The 14978-nt window shown below is 34.7% G+C and overlaps 3 long non-coding RNA genes across 8 annotated transcripts; 1 reads left to right on the top strand and 2 right to left on the bottom strand.

The window, feature by feature from the left end:
* Positions 1–9086: 9086 nt before the first annotated feature.
* Positions 9087–9939, bottom strand: LOC123469373. 4 transcript variants are annotated; one of them, XR_006642599.1, is made up of 4 exons: positions 9763–9939; positions 9556–9708; positions 9233–9434; positions 9087–9128 (listed from the first exon to the last, which is right to left on the bottom strand). It is a non-coding gene; the product is annotated as an uncharacterized LOC123469373 (long non-coding RNA). The 4 variants fall into 4 exon arrangements; XR_006642604.1 differs by having other exon boundaries at positions 9233–9354; positions 9763–9938; XR_006642600.1 differs by having other exon boundaries at positions 9089–9105.
* A 742-nt stretch (positions 9940–10681) lies between these two features.
* On the top strand, positions 10682–12378 carry LOC116930260. 3 transcript variants are annotated; one of them, XR_006645949.1, is made up of 4 exons: positions 10682–10841; positions 10901–11572; positions 11635–12106; positions 12186–12378. It is a non-coding gene; the product is annotated as an uncharacterized LOC116930260 (long non-coding RNA). The 3 variants fall into 3 exon arrangements; XR_006645954.1 differs by lacking the exon at positions 12186–12378 and having other exon boundaries at positions 10901–11152; positions 11263–11572; positions 11635–12050; XR_006645955.1 differs by lacking the exon at positions 12186–12378 and having other exon boundaries at positions 10904–11572; positions 11635–12050.
* A 324-nt stretch (positions 12379–12702) lies between these two features.
* On the bottom strand, positions 12703–14969 carry LOC116930262. The gene is made up of 7 exons (XR_006645956.1): positions 14919–14969; positions 13991–14305; positions 13601–13887; positions 13469–13540; positions 13322–13409; positions 13181–13261; positions 12703–13085 (listed from the first exon to the last, which is right to left on the bottom strand). It is a non-coding gene; the product is annotated as an uncharacterized LOC116930262 (long non-coding RNA).
* Positions 14970–14978: the final 9 nt, after the last annotated feature.

Here is a 14978-nt window from a genome sequence, read left to right on the forward strand (position 1 = left end):
GATTTAGTTATTGGTTTTCTCGTTAAACCAGCCGTTTCAAAAATTAACGAAACAGTGCTGTTAGCGCAACAACTTAATTTAGGGTTTTTAAGGATTAAATCAAAAACTATAAGACCAATACGAAAATAAACCTGATTTTCGTGATTTTCATTCAATTTTGATTCGAATTCATGTATTTTAAGCAAAATTTGAAATTTGCTTAAAGTGAAAAAGTGGGAAGGGTATAGCCTTCCCACTTTTGTCAAAATCTACCAAAAACGACATCTCTTGAAATTCTCCAAAAATCACACGGAATAATCGAAATTGAACGCTGATTTCGATTTAGTTATTGGTTTTCTCGTTAAACCAGCCGTATCAAAAATTAACGAAACAGTGCTGTTAGCGCAACAACTTAATTTAGGGTTTTTAAGGATTAAATCAAAAACTATAAGACCAATAGGAAAATAAACCTGATTTTCATGATTTTCATTCAATTTTGATTCGAATTCATGTATTTTAAGCAAAATTTGAAATTTGGCCAAAAATGAAAAAGTGGGAAGGGTATAGCCTTCCCACTTTTGTCAAAATCTACCAAAAACGACATCTCTTGAAATTCTCCAAAAATCACACGGAATAATCGAAATTGAACGCTGATTTCGATTTAGTTATTGGTTTTCTCGTTAAACCAGCCGTTTCAAAAATTAACGAAACAGTGCTGTTAGCGTAACAACTTAATTTAGGGTTTTTAAGGATTAAATCAAAAACTATAAGACCAATAGGAAAATAAACCTGATTTTCGTGATTTTCATTCAATTTTGATTCGAATTCATGTATTTTAAGCAAAATTTGAAATTTGGCTAAAAAGAAAAAGTGGGAAGGGTATAGCCTTCCCACTTTTGTCAAAATCTACCAAAAACGACATCTCTTGAAATTCTCCAAAAATCACACGGAATAATCGAAATTGAACGCTGATTTCGATTTAGTTATTGGTTTTCTCGTTAAACCAGCCGTTTCAAAAATTAACGAAACAGTGCTGTTAGCGCAACAACTTAATTTAGGGTTTTTAAGGATTAAATCAAAAACTATAAGACCAATAGGAAAATAAACCTGATTTTCGTGATTTTCATTCAATTTTGATTCGAATTCATGTATTTTAAGCAAAATTTGAAATTTGGTTAAAATGAAAAAGTGGGAAGGGTATAGCCTTCCCACTTTTGTCAAAATCTACCAAAAACGACATCTCTTGAAATTCTCCAAAAATCACACGGAATAATCGAAATTGAACGCTGATTTCGATTTAGTTATTGGTTTTCTCGTTAAACCAGCCGTTTCAAAAATTAACGAAACAGTGCTGTTAGCGCAACAACTTAATTTAGGGTTTTTAAGGATTAAATCAAAAACTATAAGACCAATAGGAAAATAAGCCTGATTTTCGTGATTTTCATTCAATTTTGATTCGAATTCATGTATTTTAAGCAAAATTTGAAATTTGGCCAAAAATGAAAAAGTGGGAAGGGTATAGCCTTCCCACTTTTGTCAAAATCTACCAAAAACGACATCTCTTGAAATTCTCCAAAAATCACACGGAATAATCGAAATTGAACGCTGATTTCGATTTAGTTATTGGTTTTCTCGTTAAACCAGCCGTTTCAAAAATTAACGAAACAGTGCTGTTAGCGCAACAACTTAATTTAGGGTTTTTAAGGATTAAATCAAAAACTATAAGACCAATAGGAAAATAAGCCTGATTTTCGTGATTTTCATTCAATTTTGATTCGAATTCATGTATTTTAAGCAAAATTTGAAATTTGGCCAAAAATGAAAAAGTGGGAAGGGTATAGCCTTCCCACTTTTGTCAAAATCTACCAAAAACGACATCTCTTGAAATTCTCCAAAAATCACACGGAATAATCGAAATTGAACGCTGATTTCGATTTAGTTATTGGTTTTCTCGTTAAACCAGCCGTTTCAAAAATTAACGAATCAGTGCTGTTAGCGCAACAACTTAATTTAGGGTTTTTAAGGATTAAATCAAAAACTATAAGACCAATAGGAAAATAAACCTGATTTTCGTGATTTTCATTCAATTTTGATTCGAATTCATGTATTTTAAGCAAAATTTGAAATTTGGCCAAAAATGCAAAAAAGTGGGAAGGGTATAGCCTTCCCACTTTTGTCAAAATCTACCAAAAACGACATCTCTTGAAATTCTCCAAAAATCACACGGAATAATCGAAATTGAACGCTGATTTCGATTTAGTTATTGGTTTTCTCTTTAAACCAGCCCTTTAAAAAATTAACGAAACAGTGCTGTTAGCGCAACAACTTAATTTAGGGTTTTTAAGGATTAAATCAAAAACTATAAGACCAATAGGAAAATAAACCTGATTTTCGTGATTTTCATTCAATTTTGATTCGAATTCATGTATTTTAAGCAAAATTTGAAATTTGGCCAAAAAGCAAAAAAAAGTGGGAAGGGTATAGCCTTCCCACTTTTGTCAAAATCTACCAAAAACGACATCTCTTGAAATTCTCCAAAAATCACACGGAATAATCGAAATTGAACGCTGATTTCGATTTAGTTATTGGTTTTCTCGTTAAACCAGCCGTTTCAAAAATTAACGAAACAGTGCTGTTAGCGCAACAACTTAATTTAGGGTTTTTAAGGATTAAATCAAAAACTATAAGACCAATAGGAAAATAAGCCTGATTTTCGTGATTTTCATTCAATTTTGATTCGAATTCATGTATTTTAAGCAAAATTTGAAATTTGGCTCAAAAATGAAAAAGTGGGAAGGGTATAAGCCTTCCCACTTTTGTCAAAATCTACCAAAAACGACATCTCTTGAAATTCTCCAAAAATCACACGGAATAATCGAAATTGAACGCTGATTTCGATTTAGTTATTGGTTTTCTCGTAAAACCAGCCGTTTCAAAAATTAACGAAACAGTGCTGTTAGCGCAACAACTTAATTTAGGGTTTTTAAGGATTAAATCAAAAACTATAAGACCAATAGGAAAATAAACCTGATTTTCGTGATTTTCATTCAATTTTGATTCGAATTCATGTATTTTAAGCAAAATTTGAAATTTGGCTGCAAAAATGAAAAAGTGGGAAGGGTATAGCCTTCCCAATTTTGTCAAAATCTACCAAAAACGACATCTCTTGAAATTCTCCAAAAATCACACGGAATAATCGAAATTGAACGCTGATTTCGATTTAGTTATTGGTTTTCTCGTTAAACCAGCCGTTTCAAAAATTAACGAAACAGTGCTGTTAGCGCAACAACTTAATTTAGGGTTTTTAAGGATTAAATCAAAAACTATAAGACCAATAGGAAAATAAGCCTGATTTTCGTGATTTTCATTCAATTTTGATTCGAATTCATGTATTTTAAGCAAAATTTGAAATTTGGCCAAAAATGAAAAAGTGGGAAGGGTATAGCCTTCCCACTTTTGTCAAAATCTACCAAAAACGACATTTCTTGAAATTCTCCAAAAATCACACGGAATAATCGAAATTGAACGCTGATTTCGATTTAGTTATTGGTTTTCTCGTTAAACCAGCCGTTTCAAAAATTAACGAAACAGTGCTGTTAGCGCAACAACTTAATTTAGGGTTTTTAAGGATTAAATCAAAAACTATAAGACCAATAGGAAAATAAGCCTGATTTTCGTGATTTTCATTCAATTTTGATTCGAATTCATGTATTTTAAGCAAAATTTGAAATTTGGCAAAAAATGAAAAAGTGGGAAGGGTATAGCCTTCCCACTTTTGTCAAAATCTACCAAAAACGACATCTCTTGAAATTCTCCAAAAATCACACGGAATAATCGAAATTGAACGCTGATTTCGATTTAGTTATTGGTTTTCTCGTTAAACCAGCCGTTTCAAAAATTAACGAATCAGTGCTGTTAGCGCAACAACTTAATTTAGGGTTTTTAAGGATTAAATCAAAAACTATAAGACCAATAGGAAAATAAACCTGATTTTCGTGATTTTCATTCAATTTTGATTCGAATTCATGTATTTTAAGCAAAATTTGAAATTTGGCCAAAAATGAAAAAGTGGGAAGGGTATAGCCTTCCCACTTTTGTCAAAATCTACCAAAAACGACATCTCTTGAAATTCTCCAAAAATCACACGGAATAATCGAAATTGAACGCTGATTTCGATTTAGTTATTGGTTTTCTCGTTAAACCAGCCGTTTCAAAAATTAACGAAACAGTGCTGTTAGCGCAACAACTTAATTTAGGGTTTTTAAGGATTAAATCAAAAACTATAAGACCAATAGGAAAATAAGCCTGATTTTCGTGATTTTCATTCAATTTTGATTCGAATTCATGTATTTTAAGCAAAATTTGAAATTTGGCCAAAAATGAAAAAGTGGGAAGGGTATAAGCCTTCCCACTTTTGTCAAAATCTACCAAAAACGACATCTCTTGAAATTCTCCAAAAATCACACGGAATAATCGAAATTGAACGCTGATTTCGATTTAGTTATTGGTTTTTCTCGTTAAACCAGCCGTTTCAAAAATTAAGAAACATTTCGAAACAGGCTGTTAGCGCAACAACTTAATTTAGGGTTTTTAAGGATTAAATAAAAAACTATAAGACCAATAGGAAAATAAGCCTGATTTTCGTGATTTTCATTCAATTTTGATTCGAATTCATGTATTTTAAGCAAAATTTGAAATTTGGCCAAAAATGAAAAAGTGGGAAGGGTATAGCCTTCCCACTTTTGTCAAAATCTACCAAAAACGACATCTCTTGAAATTCTCCAAAAATCACATGGAATAATCGAAATTGAACGCTGATTTCGATTTAGTTATTGGTTTTCTCGTTAAACCAGCCGTTTCAAAAATTAACGAAACAGTGCTGTTAGCGCAACAACTTAATTTAGGGTTTTTAAGGATTAAATCAAAAACTATAAGACCAATAGGAAAATAAACCTGATTTTCGTGATTTTCATTCAATTTTGATTCGAATTCATGTATTTTAAGCAAAATTTGAAATTTGGCCTAAAATGAAAAAGTGGGAAGGGTATAGGCTTCCCACTTTTGTCAAAATCTACCAAAAACGACATCTCTTGAAATTCTCCAAAAATCACACGGAATAATCGAAATTGAACGCTGATTTCGATTTAGTTATTGGTTTTCTCGTTAAACCAGCCGTTTCAAAAATTAATGAATCAGTGCTGTTAGCGCAACAACTTAATTTAGGGTTTTTAAGGATTAAATCAAAAACTATAAGAACCAATAGGAAAATAAACCTGATTTTCGTGATTTTCATTCAATTTTGATTCGAATTCATGTATTTTAAGCAAAATTTGAAATTTGGCCAATAAAATGAAAAAGTGGGAAGGGTATAGCCTTCCCACTTTTGCCAAAATCTACCAAAAACGACATCTCTTGAAATTCTCCAAAAATCACACGGAATAATCGAAATTGAACGCTGATTTCGATTTAGTTATTGGTTTTCTCGTTAAACCAGCCGTTTCAAAAATTAACGAAACAGTGCTGTTAGCGCAACAACTTAATTTAGGGTTTTTAAGGATTAAATCAAAAACTATAAGACCAATAGGAAAATAAACCTGATTTTCGTGATTTTCATTCAATTTTGATTCGAATTCATGTATTTTAAGCAAAATTTGAAATTTGCGCCTAAAAATGAAAAAGTGGGAAGGGTATAGCCTTCCCACTTTTGTCAAAATCTACCAAAAACGACATCTCTTGAAATTCTCCAAAAATCACACGGAATAATCGAAATTGAACGCTGATTTCGATTTAGTTATTGGTTTTCTCGTTAAACCAGCCGTTTCAAAAATTAACGAATCAGTGCTGTTAGCGCAACAACTTAATTTAGGGTTTTTAAGGATTAAATCAAAAACTATAAGACCAATAGGAAAATAAACCTGATTTTCGTGATTTTCATTCAATTTTGATTCGAATTCATGTATTTTAAGCAAAATTTGAAATTTGGCCTGAAATGAAAAAGTGGGAAGGGTATAGCCTTCCCACTTTTGTCAAAATCTACCAAAAACGACATCTCTTGAAATTCTCCAAAAATCACACGGAATAATCGAAATTGAACGCTGATTTCGATTTAGTTATTGGTTTTCTCGTTAAACCAGCCGTTTCAAAAATTAACGAAACAGTGCTGTTAGCGCAACAACTTAATTTAGGGTTTTTAAGGATTAAATCAAAAACTATAAGACCAATAGGAAAATAAGCCTGATTTTCGTGATTTTCATTCAATTTTGATTCGAATTCATGTATTTTAAGCAAAATTTGAAATTTGGCCAAAAATGAAAAAGTGGGAAGGGTATAGCCTTCCCACTTTTGTCAAAATCTACCAAAAACGACATCTCTTGAAATTCTCCAAAAATCACACGGAATAATCGAAATTGAACGCTGATTTCGATTTAGTTATTGGTTTTTTCGTTAAACCAGCCGTTTCAAAAATTAACGAAACAGTGCTGTTAGCGCAACAACTTAATTTAGGGTTTTTAAGGATTAAATCAAAAACTATAAGACCAATAGGAAAATAAACCTGATTTTCGTGATTTTCATTCAATTTTGATTCGAATTCATGTATTTTAAGTAAATTTGAAATTTGGCCAAAAATGAAAAAGTGGGAAGGGTATAGCCTTCCCAATTTTGTCAAAATCTACCAAAAACGACATCTCTTGAAATTCTCCAAAAATCACACGGAATAATCGAAATTGAACGCTGATTTCGATTTAGTTATTGGTTTTCTCGTTAAACCAGCCGTTTCAAAAATTAACGAAACAGTGCTGTTAGCGCAACAACTTAATTTAGGGGTTTTTAAGGATTAAATCAAAAACTATAAGACCAATAGGAAAATAAACCTGATTTTCGTGATTTTCATTCAATTTTGATTCGAATTCATGTATTTTAAGCAAAATTTGAAATTTGTGGCCAAAAATGAAAAAGTGGGAAGGGTATAGCCTTCCCACTTTTGTCAAAATCTACCAAAAACGACATCTCTTGAAATTCTCCAAAAATCACACGGAATAATCGAAATTGAACGCTGATTTCGATTTAGTTATTGGTTTTTTCAATAAACCAGCCGTTTCAAAAATTAACGAATCAGTGCTGTTAGCGCAACAACTTAATTTAGGGTTTTTAAGGATTAAATCAAAAACTATAAGACCAACAGGAAAATAAACCTGATTTTCGTGATTTTCAGTCAATTTTGATTCGAATTCATGTATTTTAAGCAAAATTTGAAATTTGGCCAAAAATGAAAAAGTGGGAAGGGTATAGCCTTCCCACTTTTGTCAAAATCTACCAAAAACGACATCTCTTGAAATTCTCCAAAAATCACACGGAATAATCGAAATTGAACGCTGATTTCGATTTAGTTATTGGTTTTCTCGTTAAACCAGCCGTTTCAAAAATTAACGAAACAGTGCTGTTAGCGCAACAACTTAATTTAGGGTTTTTAAGGATTAAATCAAAAACTATAAGACCAATAGGAAAATAAACCTGATTTTCGTGATTTTCATTCAATTTTGATTCGAATTCATGTATTTTAAGCAAAATTTGAAATTTGGCCAAAAATGAAAAAGTGGGAAGGGTATAGCCTTCCCACTTTTGTCAAAATCTACCAAAAACGACATCTCTTGAAATTCTCCAAAAATCACACGGAATAATCGAAATTGAACGCTGATTTCGATTTAGTTATTGGTTTTCTCGTTAAACCAGCCGTTTCAAAAATTAACGAAACAGTGCTGTTAGCGCAACAACTTAATTTAGGGTTTTTAAGGATTAAATCAAAAACTATAAGACCATTAGAAAATAAACCTGATTTTCGTGATTTTCATTCAATTTTGATTCGAATTCATGTATTTTAAGCAAAATTAGAAATTTGGCCAAAAATGAAAAAGTTGGAAGGGTATTGCCTTCCCACTTTTGTCAAAATCTACCAAAAACGACATCTCTTGAAATTCTCCAAAAATCAGACGGTATAATCGAAATTGAACGCTGATTTCGATTTAGTCATTGGCTTTCTCTTTAGACTAGCCGTTAAAAAAATTAACGAAAACAGTTCTGTTAGCGCACCAACTTCATTTATGGTTTTTAAAATGTAAATGAAAAATTATAAGACCAATAGAAAAATAAACGGGATTTCCGTGATTTTCATTCAATTCTGAATCTAAATCATGTATTTTAAGCCAAATTTGAAATTTGGTCAAAAATGAAAAAGTGGGAAGGGTATAGCCTTCCCACTTTTGTCAAAATCGGCCAAAAATGACATCTCTTGAAATTCTCCAAAAATCAGACGGTATAATCGAAATTAAGCGCTGATTTCGATTTAGTCATTGGTTTTCTCTTTAGACTAGCCGTTAAAAAAATTAACGAAAACAGTTCTGTTAGCGCACCAACTTCATTTATGGTTTTTAAAATGTAAATGAAAAATTATAAGACCAATAGAAAAATAAACCGGATTCCCGTGATTTTCATTCAATTCTGAATCTAAATCATGTATTTTACCACTCACTAATACTCATACTCTTCTTTCTTCTTACCAGGCTTCAGCATCACTCAGAGGATGACCAACATCAATGTTTCTTTTTACTTTCTTTGCAAGACACTTGTTGGTTTCAGATATCAATGCCTCTAATATTCCTGTGCACACAAAGCAGGAAAAGCTTCTTGGCTCAAGGGTCATCTCAAGCAAGTCTAAAGTCATAAACTTCCGAGAGAAGAATTTTTTTTACCGTCTAATACTATAAATAATAAAAATTTAGCTAATATTGTCACACGAGTTGTATTTGGACAAGAACAAACGAATACAACAAGTGATGACATCAATTCTAAACAATGGTTTAACTCAAACAAAAGGGATAACCATTACCAAAAGTTGGAGAAGCGTCTGAAGACCTCTTGGGAAACCAGGGAACTCCTCTTACGGAGCCCAGCTCCGGGAGCTTACCCGATGGAAACTCATCTAACGCAGATTCGGGGCAGCGTTTTATACCGTCGCGCGAATTACTCCCCTTCCGGACTGCATATCTGCGTATCTTTCTTAGAGCGGACTTCTCCCGATAATTTCTTCACCACGATCGCAGCGTTGTCCGAGGAGCGGATGACTCATCTCTGTGAAGAGATAACCAATCTCCCTTTTCACCCGCGACAATATCAACATGCCATAGAGTTGTATGTTAAAGCAAAATGCAAACTAAAAATACTGTTGATAGGTTTTTTTATGCCTATTTATACAAACCAGCATTGTTTAGTTCAGGATAGAAGGGCAGAAATTCTCAATATTTTCCATTGGAATGTTTTCTCTGGGATTGATGTATTCACGATGAACACTGTGTGTAAAGCTGCTGATAGTGACCATACCTGAAGAAACACATTAATAATGAAGGTGTGTGCAAAAGCAGAATCCTTGTGGTTGGCATGAAGATATGGCAAATTTATATCTAGTCGAAGAAAAACCATGGATATAAATTTAAAAATAACAGTAATTAAAATGCAACATGTGATAAACAAAAGATACGATCAAAAAGTCTAAACTATTCTCAGATAGAATGTGTTGTTTACCGCTGACTAATTATATTGTTGCAATTGCACTGTTTGTTTGTCTCGAGTCACATGTAACTCATTCCACGGTTGGAGATGCAAGATTAATTGTTGAAGGAAAAAATACTGCTAAAACAAAACAAAGTCCTTGAGGCACTCAAGGACTTCACCTAGCTGCCAACAAAGTGAGACATTATGGCATGACTAATTGGATAATGCCTTAAATACCTTTATTAATCAATACGCTCACCAACGGAGCTTTGTTATTGTGCAACGCTCATCGAGGTGCAAACACGCGTACACTTCCAACGTGCGTGTCAAGATCTCGTCAAGTTGTCATTCATTAACTATACAATGCTGATCGAAATCGGCCTAACAATCGATCGATAAATTCAATGTGTTGTAGACTCCTCCTCCCTTGAAGGCGTCGTCTATCGAAATCGCTACATGGCAGTACAAGTTTTTTATTTATTTGCTAAATAAACGGACAACTATTAAAAAGTGGATCAAACGGCGTTCCGTAGTTGCCCCTTTTTATGTAGACGACCATGATCGAAACAATGGAGCTCACACGGCCTGTGAAAAAACCTGTCCGTTGCCGGGCGACGCACAAAGCCTCGCCTTGAAAAATAACTTCGCGGCCTGATTTTTCCCTATCTTCATGACCGACGCGCCATCTCTCTGAAAAAAAATCTCCAGAAATGTCGAGTCGCTCTTAGATTGCTCCGCATTCCTTTATTGTTGAGCCGATAATTGACAGGACCCCTTCGTTAATCTCCGCGTTATCTCCTCTACAACACGACGTCAAGTTTTGCGACGCAGCATCTAAAATAAGAAAACGTATAAAGGATACGTACGAGACCCTGAAATCGACTCGAGTTGGCTGACTAAACTGCTCCACACTCCTTCGTCGTTCAGCCGATAAAAACGGGGACTCGACCGGGAGCTGCTGCGTTATTTCCTCTACAAATGGAGCCAATCTCAGCGGCACAGCATCTAAAAGAAAAAAACGAACGAAAGATTAGTGCGGACACCCCTGAAATCGCCGCGCCATCAGCGCCATCTCTGGGGTAAAGTCTCAGAAAAAGTGTCGGTCGATCCACCGGTCGTTGTAGAAGGGTGAGGGTGCCTGTATCAGGGAGTTGGGAAATGCGAGTTTTGATAGAATCCCTATCGGGAAATTTTTAGCTGTGGACTTTCTTTAGATGACTCTTGTATCAAATATTTTCCTGCTTCTTGGAACAAGGAACATAGGATGTCTTGATGCCAACCAAGTGTCTTTGGAAAGATTGTAAAAAGATGTTAAGGTATTTGAAAAATCTGTAATTATGTTAATAAAGTGACTTTTTTGGCATTCTTAAATTAGCAGGAGAAACCTAAAGTTGGAGGATAATACATTTGTTTTCGCTACTAGTTTTGTAAAACAAATGGTAAATTGGTGAAATGAAACAACACATGACCTATTACTTTAGATCAATTGTTTTCACAAGTGGAGATTGATTCCACAATCTTCTGCTTCCCAGGCAGACACCCATCCACAAAGCCATGGGTGATGGATGATATTCAAAGCGGGCACAACTGTTTTGTAAATTGGTATCACTTTTAAAAACCCAAACAGGTATAACAAAAAGGGCATTTTTTAAATTTTTTACATAGTTATGTTGCTTCTTTGCTTCATTCGACAACAGATAATTGTTTATTAATTGATTAATGTTTTGTTTCATTTAGTCCAACATAGGTTAATAACCATACTAAATTAGATGGCTACGAGTAAAATAAAAGAAAATGAAGAAATAGAGAAATTATATATATTTTTTTATCGTGGCGAAACCGGTTGCAATAACAGCTGACATTTCCCGTATATTTTCAAGACATCTAGGGGAGAAATAGCTAACTTAATTTTTATGGGTATGTCAGCTGTCCCGTCAGCTGTTTCATTTCGCGTGGCTTCGGACAGAGGATGGCTGGAAATTTTACCACCGATTCCGTGTGTTTTGAGTTGCATCTTGTGAATTCAATCAACGCAGAGTTGTTCAAGGTATTATGGCAAAAATTCATGTCAAAGAAACATCGTACCACTTATATTTAAAATTTTTAAAGGAGGAACACGGCTTGGCTTTGCTAGCACGTTTTTCATCTCCGTTAGTCTGATAAACCCATTTTATTTCAAAGGTGGTACGTAAAAAGAGTAGGTCCTTATAATCTTTTTCTCTATCTAAATCTTTTAGATTCTTGTAGGTGTCATCAGGTGATGTTAGAATTTACTGTTTATAGTTAGTTTTTTAAATCATGCTTTCAGGTCTTTAGGATGTACCTGATGTACTGTGGTGGCCGCAAAATCATTCAATGACTTGGTTCAATCCAGGATTTGGTTTTTTCTATGGTGGTTTACAGTTTTAATTTGCAGAGATCCTGGAGGCACCTGATTTGTTTAATTGGCGTTGGAGTCACTTGATGACAGAAGAGAATGCCCCTAATGTTATCTTGTCAGTGTAAATAAAACATATCCAGTATCATTCTTGTGTTTGCTGAATTATTACCTCATTCAATGGAAACAAAGAAGTTAAAGAAGGTAATAGTTAATTCCTTTTGTGATGCCACCATGTGAAGTCAGTTTGTTTCAGTTATTTTTTCCCTTTTTTTCTGCCAAGTGATTGCACTTGAAGTCAAATGGAACAAAGAAAACAATTTATTCACTGATGTTTCACCGCCTGTGAAATCTATTGAAATGAGTACTTGTGAGAGGGCTGGACTGAAATTATTTGTTTTCCCAACCTATTTCACTGTAAGTTCATCTTTGATTTGCATAAATTGGAATAAGGTGAAATGAAATAAACACGAAGAACAAATTAAAATCGAAATTGTTTTTATTGTCCCACCTCCTCCCAACAATTCCACCACTATTTTACATAACATTAAATATACACACAAATATTTACACAAACATGCATACACTTAACTAAGTTAACCCGTTGGCTGCCAGGCCACGCAACCTGTAGGTTGCTTAAATTACAGTAACTAAGCTTCGCGTCTTAAGGATTGCGAACAAGGTGGGACTTGTCCGAAGACAAGTCCGGGTTGACACGGTGACGGAATCCATTACAGGGAATGCACACCCTCAGGAATCCGCCACCGCATCGACAAAGAGAAGTCCCTACTGGTGCATTGCCTAAGGCGCCTTGCGGCGAAGGCCATTGCGGCCGGTCCCTACAAGCTACCAAAAAAAATGGGACGCAAACGGGGTGGCAGCCAACGGGTTAACTTAAACATAACAATGCAAAATAAAACAATACCAGAGCGATGATCCACGGTGAATTCCCTGCGTGAAGGGCGAAGGAGAAGCCGGCGACGAGGTGATGGCGTAGACAAAGACGTCGAAGACGACGAGACGGAGGTGATGGCGTAGACAAAGACGTCGAAGACGACGAGACGGAGATGAAGGCGAAGACGACCAAGACGACGAGACGGAGATGAAGGCGAAGACGTCAACGAAGACAGCGATGAGGTGAAGTCGTAGACAACAACGACAGGAAGAGGAAGAAAATGTAGTTCTAAATAGATTAAATGAGACAAAAAAAGAAGTAAGTGATTTTGAGCGGAAAATGGCATTTGTCTGATAAAACGATGAAAAAGACAAAGAACTTACGCGTGTGGTCCACTGGGAGCGAAACTACCGAAGCTGTCAAAACGGCAGTGTTGTACTGAAGGAAGATGAATATTTGCAGTCCTATCACAGAAGTTTTTGTTTCAACACAACAATGCTCCATAATATAGAAACTTAAAATACCCAAAAATGGAGATGTTAAAGCCTATCCATGTGAGCTGGCTAAGTAACGGTGAGAAGAACAGCAGGATTAACAATGAAGATTTTCCATCTATACAACAAATATTTATTAAAGATGAGAAATCTAGATAATCCACCAAATTAAAATACCATGGAAAGGCAATGGTGATGAACATTATTCAATGTTGGTATTCAGCAGACTAAGAAGAGAGGAAGAGAAGCCTGTGTATAGAAAAATGTTACAAATGTGTGTAGTGGAAGATAAGTCATGTTCTGAAATACCACAATGAAAAGCTGAAGGGTATGGATGATGATTGGCTAATCAGAGAAACTTGGAAATCTGGATACCTGAGATGCTGAGGGCTGGTGGTTAGCAACACAAAGTATATGAAGACTCTGTCGTTGACTGATGAGAGTACACATCACTAAGCTTAAACAAAAGGTTTGAGGTCCATTAACAGTACTCGAACTGGATGGTTATCTTCATGTAAGCAATAGTGGTCTTCTTAAAGTGTCAGGATCTCTTGTAGTAGCAGGAATGCAGGCTGCTGGTTCAGCAGTTGGCATAGCTGACAAGGCGAAACACCAACACAGACAAAAAGCAATTTATTTCAAGGGTTTCCTTTTCAATACATACCCAACGAGAGCAATACTGAATAGATAACAACATACCGTAAATTTTTTGACGAAAAATCCTTTAAAACACATAACAGGGTAACGTAACAAACACCTATTTAACTTGTCACCCATAATCTTCATCATAAACGCAAATCAACGCCATCTAGAGTTTCCGCCTAGAACCAAAAATGTTACTTTACTTTGAATTTTGAAAATAAGTACAATACTTGCTTTTAAGTACTTAAATTTTGCTTATCTCTGATAGCTGAATTCCAATTTTAGGCATAACATCCTAGAATATCAACTAATAGTTGCAGCACAAAACGCTAAACATTTGTAGGTAAAACTGTCGTAGCTCGTAGGATCAGCCTGTGGTGTTGAAAACAAGAAAAACCCGGAATAATAGCTCCACACCCTAACGCGTGCGAGAAAAGTATTTCAAATTGTTAGAACAATACAGCTCATTTTTTACTTTTTGCAGATGGTCACGACAATTTCCTGGAAGTAACCGGAAGTAGCCAATATCTCCGGAAATTGTGATTCCATAAAAAACGAGTAGGATTTTCGTGATCCTTATTAAATTTGGGTTGGGAATGACTTGTTTTTAGCCAAAAGTCGGATTTGACCAAAATCGCGATTTTTGACGATTTTGGAGTATTTTGAGCTGACACTTGTAGTCAACCCCAAATTGGACGAGGATCACGAAAATGTGAATCTTTTTTCTAAAAAACCAACAAATGAGGAGTTATTTGGCATTTTAAAACCGAAAGTAAAACCGGAAGTTGAAATTCCGAAAATCTAAAAAATGAACTTTGTTCTCCTTCAAATGTTTAACAACATTGTGATAGTTGTATAAGTAAACTACTGTTAATAAAAGCTATGCGGTGTTTTAAAAGTTCTAAAAGTACAATTACAGTTCTGACACCTAAATAGACTTGAATCGAAAAATTATACATTTAACACGATTAAACCACTTACTTACTTGGTATTTAGTGAAAACCTGCAACCGAAATATGACAGTTCTTGTCAAAACAATGTTTTG

The sequence above is a fragment of the Daphnia magna genome, linkage group LG1, assembly GCF_020631705.1.
Source record: "Daphnia magna isolate NIES linkage group LG1, ASM2063170v1.1, whole genome shotgun sequence".
NCBI lineage: Eukaryota > Metazoa > Arthropoda > Branchiopoda > Diplostraca > Daphniidae > Daphnia > Daphnia magna.